The following is a 15,730-nucleotide window of genomic DNA, read 5'->3' on the forward strand; positions in this document are numbered from 1 at the left end:
TACTTAGCTTAGGAATTTGATTTGGGCAAATATCTAGTTTCCAAAGTTCATTTGCAGACATGACTTGCAGTTTTAGACATCACAAATTATGTTTGACATTTTAAAATAAGAAACCATGTTCAAATTTTGCTCAATAGTGATATCATATGAAAACAGATAAATTATTGTTAGTATTTTCAATTTCTAAATTATTGTGAAATTAACAAAGATTGTATTTATGGAATTTTATTGAAGAAAATAAAGACCTTTCTTTGCTGTGTAAAGCCAGTTATAGAAGCTACATTTTAAGTGACTGATTATTTTTATCCTATTATGCCTCTTTCTGACAAAGAAGTCCAGAGCTCTGGACTTGTGGAAGAGTTCAGTAATTTCAGATCTAAAGCACTCTCCTCCACTCTGCAGAGACTGTGTCAGGGTGATTTTACTGTGGTGACATTTGACTAAAATGAGTCCATTGGGATCGAAACATATGCCTAAATGTTAGTAAAAATTCTTCTGTTAATGTTAATGGATTTTTCTGCTCTTTCTTTTCTTTTTATGCTAATACCTGAGTGCATTTTATTTTTCTATCTCAGCCAAAAGGACCAACTTCATGCATTTAACTCCCTAAATATGCATTAATCTTCTAGTAGGAGGATAGAATTAATGCCTAAAACAAGATGGAAAAGAAAGTTATTAAAGGTCACTCAACTAACTGATCCTTTTAAGAAAAAAATATTTCTTAACAATGTTGGCATACCTTTACTTACATACCTTTAAAAAATAAAAAGTCTTTGAGTGAGGTTACCATGAGAAAACAATAGAATACTTCTTAATAAAATCTACTCAAAAAAATCTCTAAGTAAATATTTTGCTTCTTTAAGTCAATGGATATCAAATATTTCTTTGCTAAAACAATAAATGAGAAAAAAACCTCGACCAAAATTACAGACCAAACAAATCAAAACTTAACCCCTGTTTTAATTTATAGACACATATGTAAAGAAAAAGACATTCACTTTTCTAAGATGATATCTGATATTTTTCTATGATTCTTAACTATTATTTTGAAGAAAAATGTTCATATGTATATATAATATATGCATATATAGTATATATGCATATAATATATAATATATAATATATAATATATAATATATATACATATATAGTACAAAGTAACAAGAGGCAAATACATAGCATAGCTTCCTTTTATCCATGACTTTTGTTAAGGTTAGAACCTAGGAATTCTTAACAAATTGATTTTGTTATCTTCTAACTTTAAATTACATGTTACTTATTGTTGTCTTAGTAAGTTTCAATAAATTTGTGTTATTATTCTCAGTTACTGAGTTGTTTTGGAGAAATCACCATAGCTCATTTGCTAACCCAGGCCAACAGCCCTTGTCTTGTCATGCTCAACGTAAACGAAGAGCAGTCACACATTTCAGGAGAAGACTGTACACATGGAAACTTCTTTTTCTTGTTACCTCCATTTCCTGCTAGGAAGCAGAGTTTGCATCAGAGCTCTTACTGTATATGACTTGAAGTCTCCAAATTTCATCTGTGGCCCCCTTCTTCCCCTTCTTAAATCTTTTTCTCATACTTTGATAAAAATAGCTGTGAAAATTAATATTTATATATAATCAGAGTACTTATATGTATATATGCATGTACTATGGCTCTCTAAAGTCATCATAATTAATTTAAGTCTTATCAGCTAAGATTTGAGAAACAGGAACTCAGTTAAAAAAGTTCAAAAGAATTTACTTTTTTATTTGTTGCTCAACTTCAATGTATTGTTTTTGATCTCCTTAGTACTTTTATGCATAAAGTCTAGCTGCATCAGTGCTTTGTTTTATTATTTCATAAGCCACTTAAACCCTCCTCTACTATAGTTAGGTTGATGTTTATGGTTGCCTAAAGTAATTTGTTATTTTGTTGTAATCAGAATATGCTTCACAAATTTAAGTTAATGTAACTCTAAAGCAAAATAAATAAATTTATAATGTATTTTATTTTACATATAATATTAGATTATAAAATTTTTCTGTTCTTTATTGTATATAATTGTAGTAATTTTGATAAATGTTAAATCTCATAGCTATCAGCCTTTCACTGGAAAGCTACACTAAAGCTAATGATAGTATTACTCTACACAATACTCATTGAACTGTGCCATCAGAAGAAATTGATAATTTACTCTCATAAACCAGTAGAAAAGAACCTAATGTGTGTTTTTGGTTTCTGTGCAGAGTAAAACACTGCATTGCTAAATTATGGACACTTTAGGCTATAAGTCTTCTTTTTGAAATTTTAGAACAACATATTAGGCAATAGAATGTGAAGTATATGTCATCCTAATTGAAACACGAGAGCAATTAACTGTTCTGTGGCAAAATGTCAAGTACACTTTTTCATATAACTCATCAAAGAGTACATCGAAAGAGGTCTATAGCTTAGTATAAATTAAAGTTGCTAATAATTGGTCCCTGTTTTAATTAGCTTAGGAACTAATTCAAGTATAAATAAGAACAACAGCCAGGAAATTTAGTATGCAGTAACACTGTTTTTGTTACTTGATATACTAACATTTATTGTGAGTATATTCTCTAACTCGTTATTTCATAAAAATATACATATTATATCTCATTTTAATGGTGACCTACTCAAATTTATATTAATAAAACTAAATTTGCACTAAAATTTTCACACTTAAGTAATTATAAAATATTAAAAATAGTGAATGTATGTATGATATTACAGAGCTAAACAATAGATATGTGTGTAAATAAATTTATTCTTTAGCATTACATCAACTGTAATTCTGTCATGTAAAAATAACTTTCATTTACCAGATATTCTTGTTATCTTGGAGTCTAATGTTGAATTAGATTACCCTTTGTAGTTCTTTCTGTACTTTAGTTGGCTGGTTCAGCTTAGCAGTTCTGGTTCAAATTCCTCTCCAAGCTGACCTGCATTGAGGTACCTAAACTCACAAAAGAATTCAACTCCACTCCACTGCACTTATTGCATCAACTCCAACTCACTGACTCCCTCCCTGAGATACTTTTAAACAGCTTCTCTTTTCTGTGCTGTTCTTGTGGGAGGTGGACATATCAGATTGCTGATTCATTCTGTTAACACCTTCTCTGATTTGTCATTTTGTCAGGCCCTCAATCAGACAAAATAGGACTACGTTCAAACAGGGCTACTTCTTTCTTTAAACTAAGTTTACCTTTGAGTTCTGTATTAAGAGTGTGTCAGTATTCCAACCTGAGAGATTAAAGGAGTGTGGTGGGTCTGCATTCCAGATGGATTGCACAGGCTTCATAGGTGATCGCTTCCCAGAGACCGGAGTTGTTGGAGTAAAATTCCTCTATGCAGTTATTTGTTAAAAATCTCTTGGTTGATTTTTCTCTTCCTCTTTACTAGATTTGTGTATCATTCTGTTTCTTATCCTACCATAATTAAATCTTAAATGGTGTTGAAATTTTGCATTTCAATGAGAAATATGTTATGCTTTTAAGAGATAATAAAATAATTAAAATATCTATAATGCAAAAATATGTAAAGAGACTAGAAAGATAAGAAAAATTATGGGTGTATCTGAGAATTTGAAATTTAAAATTGAGTATGTACTTTATTTTTTAATATATATATACATATTTATCAAAAAATACAGTTGTTTAATATTGATATTAGCTGAGGAACAACTATCCAAGATTTACTGTATATATTTACCATATAATCATTATGTAGAAGCCTATGTCAGAACAGACTTCATTTATTTTGCTAAATATTATTTCACTTACCTACTAAAACCTTTCATTTTGTGAAGAGAATAAATTACATTATTAAATTACATAGTATTTCAACAACATAACTATGTAATATGACTATTATAACTATTGAAAGTTTAATAAATTTATACATTTTGAAACATAAATCATGTAATGAATTTATATTAAATATAGGAAAAAACTCCATTCACTTGAGGGAATATGGTTTCATGACCATATATGGACATGCTAAATACACTAGGAAGTAATTAATAAAGTATCATGAATTCTTAGGCTAGAAGTTAGGATATATATTTTGCCATAAATCAGAGAGTGCATATATTCAATACAGCATCTTTTAACTTTTTTCTAGACTATGAATCTCTATTTAACTTAAGGATCATTGTAAAAAGCTCTTTGAAGAGTTGTTTATTTACAAATTCTAAAATGTTAAAAGTAGCCTAGAATCACAATGATGAATTGAGGGCAAAAAGACAGGAGTGTATTAAACAACTTGGAAGGAGAAATATCAGAAGCAAAATCTCTAAGGGAAGAAATACTCCATTCATTAGATAAACTGACAGGAGGTTAATGTGGTGGTCAAATGTCTTTGAAATGCTGATTGCTAAGAGAGGTAAAACAGGCTCCAGAGGTACAAGTAGATAACTCATGGAGTTACCAAGTATGCCCATCCCCATCACGTGTCTAAGAACAATGGAGCAAACAGTTGCATATTGGTGAGAAATCTTTGGGCAACTGATTGAATACAACTCAAAACCGATTAAGTACAGTGAATTAATTGATTTCCATCATTGTAAACCTTTTGGAGTGTGCACTGTTGAGGTCTGCCTTCAAATCCCAGCATATCTGTAGCCATTTTCTTCCATGCCTGCCAGCTATTTTGTAATTCTTGCTGTACTGTGCCTGTCAGTCAATGCCACAGAAAAACTTAACTTGACTCAGAGCAAGGTCATGCTGATCACAGATCCTCTTATGTTCTGCATGTTCTGTAGGAAGTTGGTTTATCTTAAGAAATTCCACAAACTATACTTAGGATCTACCAAATTAAAGGTCAGTATGAACTTTTCTTTTTTTATTGAGGAGAGGGAGACTGGGGGTTCGAGACAGGGTTTCTCTGTGTAGCCCTGGCTGTCCTGGAACTCACTCTGTAGACCAGGCTGGCCTTGAACACAGAAATCCACCTGCCTCTGCCTCCCAAGTGCTTGGGATTAAAGGCATGTGCCACCACTGCCCAGTCAGTATATACTTTTATGTCTAAAATGGCTTGAGTCAGAGCTGACCAACGGGCAGCACTTCCTATACCTGCATAGGATCTCATTGTGACTTTTTTGCTTCGTTTCGTTTTTGGTTTTTGTTTTTTTTCGAGACAGGGTGTCTCTGTGTAGCCCTTGGTGTCCTGGAACTCACTCTGTAGACCAGGCTGACCTTGAACACAGAAATCTGCCTGCCTCTGTCTCCCAAGTGCTGGGATTAAAGGCGTGTGCCACCATGGCCAGGCACTCATTGAGGTTTTATTGTTGATTTTTTTTTTTCTTTATAAGCTGACAGAGAAAGATCCTCATCATTGTGGCTCAAACCCCAATTCTGAGCTATGATTATGATTTGGCTCAAACCCCAATTCTGAGCTATGGTTATGATTGATCAGTATTAGGGTATGCACATTCAATAAACCATCACTGTTTGACTGCGATCTGTGTTTATGTGATTAATGCAGCATCTGTCAACCCCAACATCTACAATTATGAGAAGATAAAATGTGTAGTTGGATAAGAGTCATACCATGTGTAAAAGCAGAACTCTGACTAGCAATTTGACCAATAAACTATGATTCTCGAGAGCCTCCAATCAGAATATTGCTCTGCTGTATTCTATGTTAATAGGAACTGAATTTTGGTAAATAATTCTAACCCAAGAAATCAAATAATACTTTTGATCTATATTTAATCCAAAATTTACACGGCATAATGAATCATTAACAATTTTGTTCATCTTTGTCTTTGCTTCTAACTTAGGAGCAACAAGAGAAAACAAAAATACAAGCATTTAATCAAAGGCCTGAACATATTAGGTCTAAACTTTGAGGCAGTCTGCTTATGCTGTCTTCATAATGATAGCTTCCCATAGGAGTGTTGTGGGAAACATCGAAAAAGACCACCCCTCAATCTCTCTTGTCCTGACAGTACTGGCTTGCCACAACACTATGTCCCAGTGGAGTCCTGCTACCTCTCCAGCTAGCAAGATCATCTTGCTTACATGCAATGCCCCACACACCCCACAGTCAGTCATCTAGTGCCTAGTTACCTGGTAGAAACATGACTCTTAAGGCTTAATTATCCAATCAGATTTATATATCAATAAGATCACATTTTACAAGATGCCAATACAATAATTTCAGAGCCAAATGATAAAGACAATATTTTATCCCAATTATTCTAATCTTAACTACTTTTGGCTGTTTAAAATCCCGTGGGGTTTGCATCGCCCTCCTATTCATCAGCATCATGATAATTTCTTCCTGCTTCTTCTCTGCTGACCTTGGACCTCCTCACTCCTAAACTTCTAGCTCCACCTCCCTATTTCTGTCCAATCACAGACTTTTCACTGCCCCAATGTCACTGGACCGAGAAAATGCTCTAACATATGAGCATGCCAGAAGAATTCCCTCTTTTCACTAAGGAAAAAACATTCCTCAGAGTCTTGCCTGCTTCCTATATGTATATTCATTTTAGTGTTCAAAGTTAAGAAGTACTTTTGCTTGTTGACATTTGATTTGCCTCCATTTTTCTAGGAACTCTCTCTCTCTCTCTCTCTCTCTCTCTCTCTCTCTCTCTCTTTCCCTCAGTCCCTTTTTCAAATTCCATTTTTGTGTGCACATTCCTCTATTTTAAATTCATTCATAAAATGGTAATGCATACAGGGAATAATTATATTTTCCACTCTGAAGATAGAAAATGCTTGAAAGAAATTGAAAAGTACAGAGGCTGACTCAAGAAATATCAAAATTCAATGTTAGCACATTTAGTTTTATGTCCTTCTAAATCCATTTCTTTTTCAAAGTAGAAAAAAATCCATCTGATCAGTTATAGTTCATGTTTAATAGATTTACAGGTAGACTTTCTAGTTTGAGGATAGGGTTTGGTAACAATTGTGTTTTACACAAGTGAATGATAATTAAAAATACAAGCTTGGCCCATGAAATAATATATGATATATGATTGTTGTTTGAAATTCTCCTTGGCATTCTGAGTATTGGTGAGATTAATGTTGTGTCATAAAACAAAAGCTTTCATATTGCATTTAAACAAAGGACAGTTAAAAAAACTCAAAAAAAACACAACAACAACAACAACAACAACAAAAACTTAAGAGACGCCACTGAAGATTACTTGGAGAAAAATATTATACTCAAATTTGGATTTGACATTTTCCTGGTGTTATGTTACAGGAAAGAGGAGGAAGGCAAAAGATATTTATGGAGATGATATGGCAAATAAATAAGATGGCAAGATGAATGAGAAGAGGAAAAGATGAAGAAGGAAAGGAGAGGATGAGAAGAGATGAGATGACAAAAGAAAGGGAGGGGAAAGTAAGGGAGGGGAGGGGAAGGGAGGAAAGGAGAGGAGATGATGAGGTAACATTGTATGGGGTATAATGTTGGTGGTTTTAAAGAGAAAGATAGTGCAGGTATGATGGTAAATCTTGATTTTTTCATTTTGATTGAATTGAAACAGTATGGAAGAGTAGTAAATCTCACTTCTGGCCATTTCTATGAGACATCTGAGAAGATGAACTGAAACTAAGAGAGGAAGACAAGACCTGGTTGTAGGCAGTGCCTTCTAATCAGCTAGAGGCTTACACGAAAAAAAAATACAAATAAGCAAACAAAACAAAACAAAACAAAAATGGTAAAAGAAACCAGAAGTCAAGCAGCACATCCAACTGTGTGTTTTGACCCCAGCTATTTTTGTCCCTTTCTGTGAGGCCATACCAGACATTCTCCAGGAAAGTTTTAGGTCTTTAGCCTCCAAGCAAGGCTGAATCATTGCTACTCTTGGTTTTAGATTTCTATCTACTTGAATTAAACTGAAAGTGGCTACCAGTGCTCCCAGTATGAAAGTATCTACTGTTCTACTATCTAGCTTCATTTTCTGTAGTAGCACAAAATAATAATGCACATTAAAAAAATACTTCAGATGTGGGCAAAAGTATTAATAAACATTCGTGATTGCTCATTGGAAATTAAAATACCTTATTTTAGTAATATTGTCAAGTAACTTAGAACATTAGAAAACAGTAGGTGTAGTGTATACAAGGTCACTGCATGAATCATTTCAGTTTTAGAAAACAACCATGCACGTCAAAAATTACAATTTAAACTTACATTTTGGTAATAACCTATTCCTGTATCAATTAAAAAATATTTCACTCTAAAAAAACCTCTATGTAAGATTTCCAGCACTTTAAAAGCTAAGATTAGCTATTGAATAACTGACTTGATATTTACTCTATATTCTATGTTGGTTTGAAATATCTATATTAAAAAGTTGAAAACTCCAATTTTTATATAAACATAGTGCAAATATGAACAAAGTCATGGCAGGTGTTTCTGAGAGCATTTGAAAGTTCTAAAATAAATATTGTAATACAAAATGCCAAATATAGTTAAGAAAATCTTAGAACAGTACATTACAACTGAGATTGCTCTATTGAATCTAAAGGTAGATGTTGAAAATTTCAAATAATTTATATTAGCATAAGCATAAACAGGAAGGTCAATGAGACAAATAGAATTCTGAGAAAGAACCACATGAACAGGGCTAGCTACATTCTCTAAAGCAAGCCAGTGTTGTAAAACAGAACTAACATCCATCTTTTCAATAAGGTTCTAGTTCAATACAAGTTCAATCAAGGATTGTATATCCACATAAATTCCATGGGCTAAATGATCTGTGTCTTACTACCAAATAAAACAGAATAAGCAAGACGAATGCTTAGAAAAAATAGAAAGGAAAAGAAATTATGTCAATGATAACTTATGAGTATATAAATTAAATGCTTTAGATTATTAAATGATGTATCAAGATACTGCCTGACACAGTGTAATTAAGAAATCATTCCTCAAATATCTATTAAAATTAAAATTTAAGTTTTAAGATATAAAATAAAATATATACAAACTATAGTATGCTCACTTCTGATGTATCTGGTGAGTGTTGTCAAAGTCTGGGTGAGTTCATATATTCATCAGCCCTCTTTTATATGAATATTTCTATTTTCTTGGAGCAATCTAAAATCTCTGGCTCCTGTTCTCTTTCCATTCTACATAGAACCATAGACAGGGAATAGAGGACTGTGATACAGATCTCACTTAAGACTGAATGATCCAAATTCTCTCAATTTCTATATTTACTTCAGTTGTAGGTCTTCATGTTACTACAAGAAATTTCTCTGATTAGGATTCAGCAATATGCTGATCAATGTATCTATAAAAGTAGAAATAGATGTAATCTGTTCTAATATGTTCGGGACTGGGTGAAACAGCATATTTAATTTGAGTACCCTTAAACATTTATGGACACTGAATAAAAAAACCATATAAAAACAACATACTTCATAATATTGAATAACAAAATTCCTAGATCCCCCATTCCTGCTAATCCATATTTATAATTTTCTATTACTTAAAGTAAAAGCATATGAGACTAGGAAAGAACAAAAAATAACAAAATAGCAAGCCAACAAACAAAGAAAACTCATTGATCTGATTTAAATCACCTAAATACCTAAGTATGTAGGCCTCTCTAGTATTTGGTTGACATACACAGTGTCACTTCATTAAACAAAGCTAATTTTTCTCTCTTGTGGCCAATAGCAATATCAATTATCTTCTTGCATGTGGGTGAGACTTTGTGTCCCCTTCTCAAAAACTTGCACAAATCTGGTGAGTGCTCTCAAAGTCTGGGTGAGTTCATATATTCATCAGCCCTCTTTTATTTGAATATTTCTATTTTCTTGGAGCAATCTAAAATCTCTGGCTCCTGCTCTCTTTCCATTCTACATAGAACCGTAGACAGTGACTGGAGGACTGTGATACAGATCTCACGTAAGACTGAATGATCCAAATTCTCTCAATTTCTATATGTACTTCAGTTGTAGGTCTTCATGTTACTACAAGAAATTTCTCTGATTAGGGTTCAGCAATATGCTGATCGATGCTTATATCATTTTGTTATTTTATCACTATGTTTTAGCAGAACAATGATAGTAGATTTATGTAAAGAATAAATGTAAGAAATGTAAATGTAAGAAATAAAAGAAATGACAAATGTAACCCAGCCGTGTGTGTGTGTATGTGTGTGTGTGTGTGTGTGTGTGTGTGTGTGTGTGTGTGAAACATGATAAGGTAAATTCCCTGACTAAGTGAGAGCTTCAATTTTGATTGGATAAAATGTTACCATGGAAATCAAGCCTGGAGTGTGTGAATGGAGTTGATAAGGCCAAATGCCAGATAAAGTAATGCTAAATGTCTGAGCTGAAAGAGAATTAAAAACTCTGCTCTGGGAACTGCCATTGGTCCAGACCCCAGGCCCAGTAGAGATACTTCCGGTGGAGACCAGCTTATCCCAAGAGCCAGTCCACCAATTCCAGACACCCCAACTCTGGACCAAGGCTCCAGCAGAGTTCCAAAGCACAACAGGAAATTCCAAGGACCTTGCCTGTGCAGTCATCCCAGCCATGCTATGACAGATGCCAGACCAGAGGTGAGTGAAGTGAGTGTGTGAATGAATGCAATCCCATTTTACTTTCTATTCATTTTATGAATAAATGCTAGTACAACCTGATCCTCTGAGTTACTGGCACTCTCTTACTCTTGCTGTCGGCTCCATCCCTAAACCTGACTCCCAACAATTTATTTCCAAGGATTATTAACTGTCCAGCTGAGAGATTTTGACCTTGCTAACACTCAGAAATATGGATTCCATTTCATGAAATGAGCCTTAATGCAATCAAAGGGTGGTTGGTTACTCACACAATATTTGTACCAATTTTTACACCCCTAGTTTTTTTTGTTTTTTTTTTTAACTTTTATTGCATTACGATGAGAAAGGTTACATGATTTCAATTTATCTGAATTTGTTAACATTTAAGAACATATTTTAAGTAAATAGAATGAAATCAAATTCTTGTTTCCTTTTGTACCCCCACTCCTCCCAGAGATCCCCTTCAATACTTACAATATCTTTTTTGTCATGTTCTTTAAAATTTATAAAATATTATTATAATAAAAATGAGTATTATAAAAGTTGTTTGATATAAAACAATAATCAATTTAACAGTCTTATGTAGATGCTTGTCTACAGCAATTGTGAAAATACATTTTTCTCAATATAAATTTTAAATAACTCCAAACATATTAACTATATGTGTCAAAATAATACATCACTACTAGTATTTTCTTAAATGAACATAAATATATAAAGTCTTTTTGTTTGTTTTGTATTTAGTAGAGTTTAAAATCTTGGCTCTTACTGTGGTACAAGCCCAAAATAAGAACAATTTTTAGACATTAGATTTTATTGTAATAAGGCTGTAATTCAATGACCCTCACATCACCAAAGGATTTTACCTCCATCGTGACTAAGCTGAGAGTTGATAGTTCTTTTGCACCAAGCAATGAATTGTAGACTGGATTTTTGGATACAGACTTCCTGTTATGGTCAAAGCCATTTGACTTGAGTAGGTAACTTTATTCTCAGCCCACAGAGAACAGGTTACATTCATTCAAGAAATGGTGTAGGTATTAAGATGGTCTATCCATAAAGTCATTCACCAACTGTTTCAATGAACAATGGTTCTGCTTGGAGGATGGCACAGACATTAGATGAGGGTAAGAATTTGGTTCATTAGCTGTGATAATTTGGAAAAGCATTCATCTCAGAGAAAGAGTAACTTATAAAGTCCTCTTCTTCAAACTTGATACAAGAGTTACAAATTCAAGCAAAGAATTCAGTCTCACTCTTTGTTGTTCTCTTACAAGCAACCTCCCTAGTTAATTGCCTATGTTTTTTGGGGGTGTATAAATACTTTTGAAATATATAAGCTGTTCTGAAAACCATAGTATAGTGCAAAGACATGAAATAAACAATACTACTAATAGAGAGGCTGAGATAGGAGAAGCAAGATTTCAAGACCCTTATGTTGTACACAGCAAGACACTGTCACAAACAAGCTGAAAGTGTATATAGATTGTACTGTATTGGACCTATTCCTCCAATTACCAAATTAGAGAGACCATTGGATGACAATCAACAAATTTCTAATTCCTCATATATTTGGATTTCAATCAATTAGGATATGTTAGTATATTAATTTTCATATTAAGATATTAAGAAAAGGTAATTGTTACTCCCAGTTGTTTTTGTTGTAAGAGATGGAATTAGAATTGTGTGGATTTGTTGAAAGATTACCTTCTTGATTCTTCTAGGGTGTAGTTTTCTCCTTATGTTGATGTTTTCCATCTATTATCCTTTGTAGAGCTAGATTTGTGGAAAGATGTTGTGTAAATTTTGTTTTGTCATGGAATATCTTGTTTTCTCCATCTATGGTAATTGAGAGTTTTGCTGGGTATAGTAGCATGGGCTGGCATTTGTGTTCTTGTAGGGTCTGTATGACATCTGCCCAGGATCTTCTAGCTTTCATAGTGTCTGGTGAGAAATCTGCCGTAATTCTGATAGGTCTGCCTTTGTATGCTACTTGCCTTTTTTCCCTTACTGCTTTTAAAATTCTTTCTTTGTTTAGTGCATTTGGTGTTTTTATTATTATGTGATGGGAGGATTTCTTTTCTGGTCCAGTCTATTTGGAGTTCTGTAGGCTTCTTGTATGTTCATGTGCATCTCTTTCTTAAGGCTAGGGAAGGTTTCTTCTATAATTTTGTTGAAGATATTTACTGGCCCATTACATTGGGAGTCTTCACTCTCTTCTATACCTATTATCCTTACGTTTGGTCTTCTCATTGTGTCCTGGATTTCCTGGATGTTTTGGGTTAGGATCTTTTTGCTTTTTGCGTTTTCTTTGACTGTTGTGTCCATGTTTTCTTTGGTGTCTTCTGCCCCTGAGTTCTCTCTTCTATCTCTTGTATTCTGTTCGTGATCCTTGCATGTATGACTCCTGATTTCTTTCCTAGGTTTTGTATTTTCAGGGTTGTCTCTCTTTCTGATTTCTTTATTGTTTCTATTTCCATTTTTAGATTGTGAATTGTTTTGCTCATTTCCTTCACCTGTTTGTGCTTTCTTGTAGTTTTTAAAGGAATTTTTGTGTTTTCTCTTTAAGAGCTTCTAGATCTTTACTTGTGTTCTCCTGTATTTCTTTGAGGGTGCTATTTATGTCTTTCTTAAGGTCCTGTATCATCAGTATGATAAGTGATTTTAAATCCAAATCTTGCATTTCCAGTGTGATGGTGTGTCCAGGACTTGCTATGGTGGGAGAATTAGGTTCTGATGATGCCAAGTAGCCTTGGTTTGTGTTGTTTATTTTCTTAGGCTTGGCCCCTGCCATCTGGTTATCTCTAGTGCTACCTGCCCTTGCTAAATCTGACTGGAGGCAGTCCTTCCTGTGATCCTGGTTGTATTAGAACTCCTCAGAGTCAGGCTGTCCCTGTGATCCTGTGATTCTGGAATCCTGTGACCCTGGGCTTGTTAGAGCACCTGGGAGTGCAGCAGCTTCCTCTGGGTGTTGTGGGACTGACTGTGGAGCCTCGGCCCAAAGTCTGCTCAGGACACCAGCCCAGAAAGACTGGACGGAACTCGAGCCACTCTGCTGGTGGAGTTCCAGGCGGTCCTACAAGTCCCAGTTACTCCCATTGTTGGGAAAAATGTTGGTTCCTCCTCACCTCTGATCCTGAAAGTGTCAGAGTGCCTGGGAGTGGAGCTTCCTCTGGGTGTTGTGGGACTGGCTGTAGAGCTTGTATCCAAGGTCTGCTCAGGACACCAGCCCAGAGAGCTTTACCTCTAATTTTATCATTCAGATAGGTTACTATTATTGTTTATGGAGTCCATGGCTAGGTGAAACTGATTATTAGATTTTTTTCTCCTGTAGGGTTTATGTTACTTTCCATACCTAGAAACTGTAGTCATTTTGGGCTATAGCTTCTAGTAGAATACAAGCTTGATTTCTCCATGTTCAATGTGATGTCTTAGAAAATAAGATCTTACAATCATATCACAGATGGTAGTCAATAACATTGACAATAGCCTATAATGTTTAGGGCAGGCTATGATAGCCCTTTGACAAAAACTCAGGTGTTTTATTTGGCAGTGTATTGCATCTATTATTATTTCCCTGGTATTTGATAACTCAATTTAAATTGACAAGTTCATGAAGTCTCCTCACAGCAATATAATCCTAGCACAGAAGAGAGGTACAGTTTTAGGAAGATATGAACACCAGGAAGCATAAACAGATGAAAGAAAAGCTGGAGGCTAAATGGAACAAGTGACACCTTAGCAAGAGTCCAGGCAGATGAGCTTACCACTTGTGAAAAAGATTAAAGAAATGGGAAAAGGCAACTGAAAGGGCTAGGGCTGTGTATTGTAGTTCACACCTTTAATTGAACACTGGAAAGGCTGAGGTTAGTTTGAGCTCTGAGTTCAAGGCTAACCTAGTCTACAGTGAGTTCCCCCACAGCTAAACTTAGGCAGCAGAAGAAGCAATCCAAAACAGAATGTGAAGAAAAAAATGTGTTTCAACCATGGTTCATGTTTACCCAGCAAGCAGCAAACCTGAGAGATTTGGTTATTTGGTTCTGGCTTTAGAATCAAGGGTACAAGAAAGACATTATGGAATCTCCTTCCACTACTAAAATCTTGAGGCCAGGAATGCATCTGGGGAGTGTTCAAGCATGGAGGCCTAGAGAGGCCATTTTGTGAGGCTGTGAATTTGTAGGCTGGAATGCCTTGAAAATGCCAAGATGTTGAAGATGCCAGAGCTGTGGGAGACCTGCTGAGGAAACAAGGCATACAACCAGGCAAAGAGAAAGAAATGTGTTAGAGTCAACCAAGCTGAAGAGGTGGAGATCTGAAGAACTCATGGAGATCAGACATGTTGATGCAGAGTTTGGAGTTTGTCCAGTTGGCTTTTGGTCTTTTTAGTGGTGGTGTTGTTCAGTGTTTCTGAACGATGTACCCTTTCTTCTGATTTAGAATGGTAATGTATATTCTATGTCATTATATGTTGAAAGTATGCGATCTTTTTTATTTTGGTTTTAAAATGGTTACAGTTAAGAGACAGTTATGCAAAGGAGTTACAGAGACAAAGTGTGGAACAGAGATTGTAAGAAGGATAATCCAGAGATTGCCCCACCTGGGGATATATCCCATATACAATCAACAAACCCAGACACTATTTTTGATGCCAGCAAATGCTTGCTGACAGGAGCCTGATATAGCTGTCTCGTGAGAGGCTCAGCCAATACCTGACAAATACAGAAGTAGAGGCCCATAGCCATCCATTGGATTGAGCACAGGGTTCCCAATGAGGGAGGTAGAGAAAGGACCCAAGGAGTTGAAGGGGTTTACAGCCCCATAGGAGGAACAACAATATGAACTAACCAGTATCGCCAGAGCTCCCAGGGACAAACCACCAACCAAATAATACACGTGGTGGGACTCATGGCTCCAGCTGCATATGTAGCAGAGGATGGCCTAGTTAATCATCAATGGGAGGAGAGGTCCTTGGTCCTGTGAAGACCCTATCTCCTGTGTAGAGAAATCCCAGGGTCAGGAAGTGGGAGAGGGTAAGTTGGTGAGCAGGGGGGAAGGGGGAGGGAATAGGGGGTTTTTTGAAGGGGAAAGCAAGAAAGGAAGAACATTTGAAATGAAAATAAAGAAAATATCTAATAAATAAAAGAGAGAGAGAGGAGAGAGAGAGAGAGAGAGAGAGAGAGAGAGAGA

Source organism: Mastomys coucha, unplaced genomic scaffold, assembly GCF_008632895.1.
Source record: "Mastomys coucha isolate ucsf_1 unplaced genomic scaffold, UCSF_Mcou_1 pScaffold9, whole genome shotgun sequence".
NCBI classification, from domain to species: domain Eukaryota; kingdom Metazoa; phylum Chordata; class Mammalia; order Rodentia; family Muridae; genus Mastomys; species Mastomys coucha.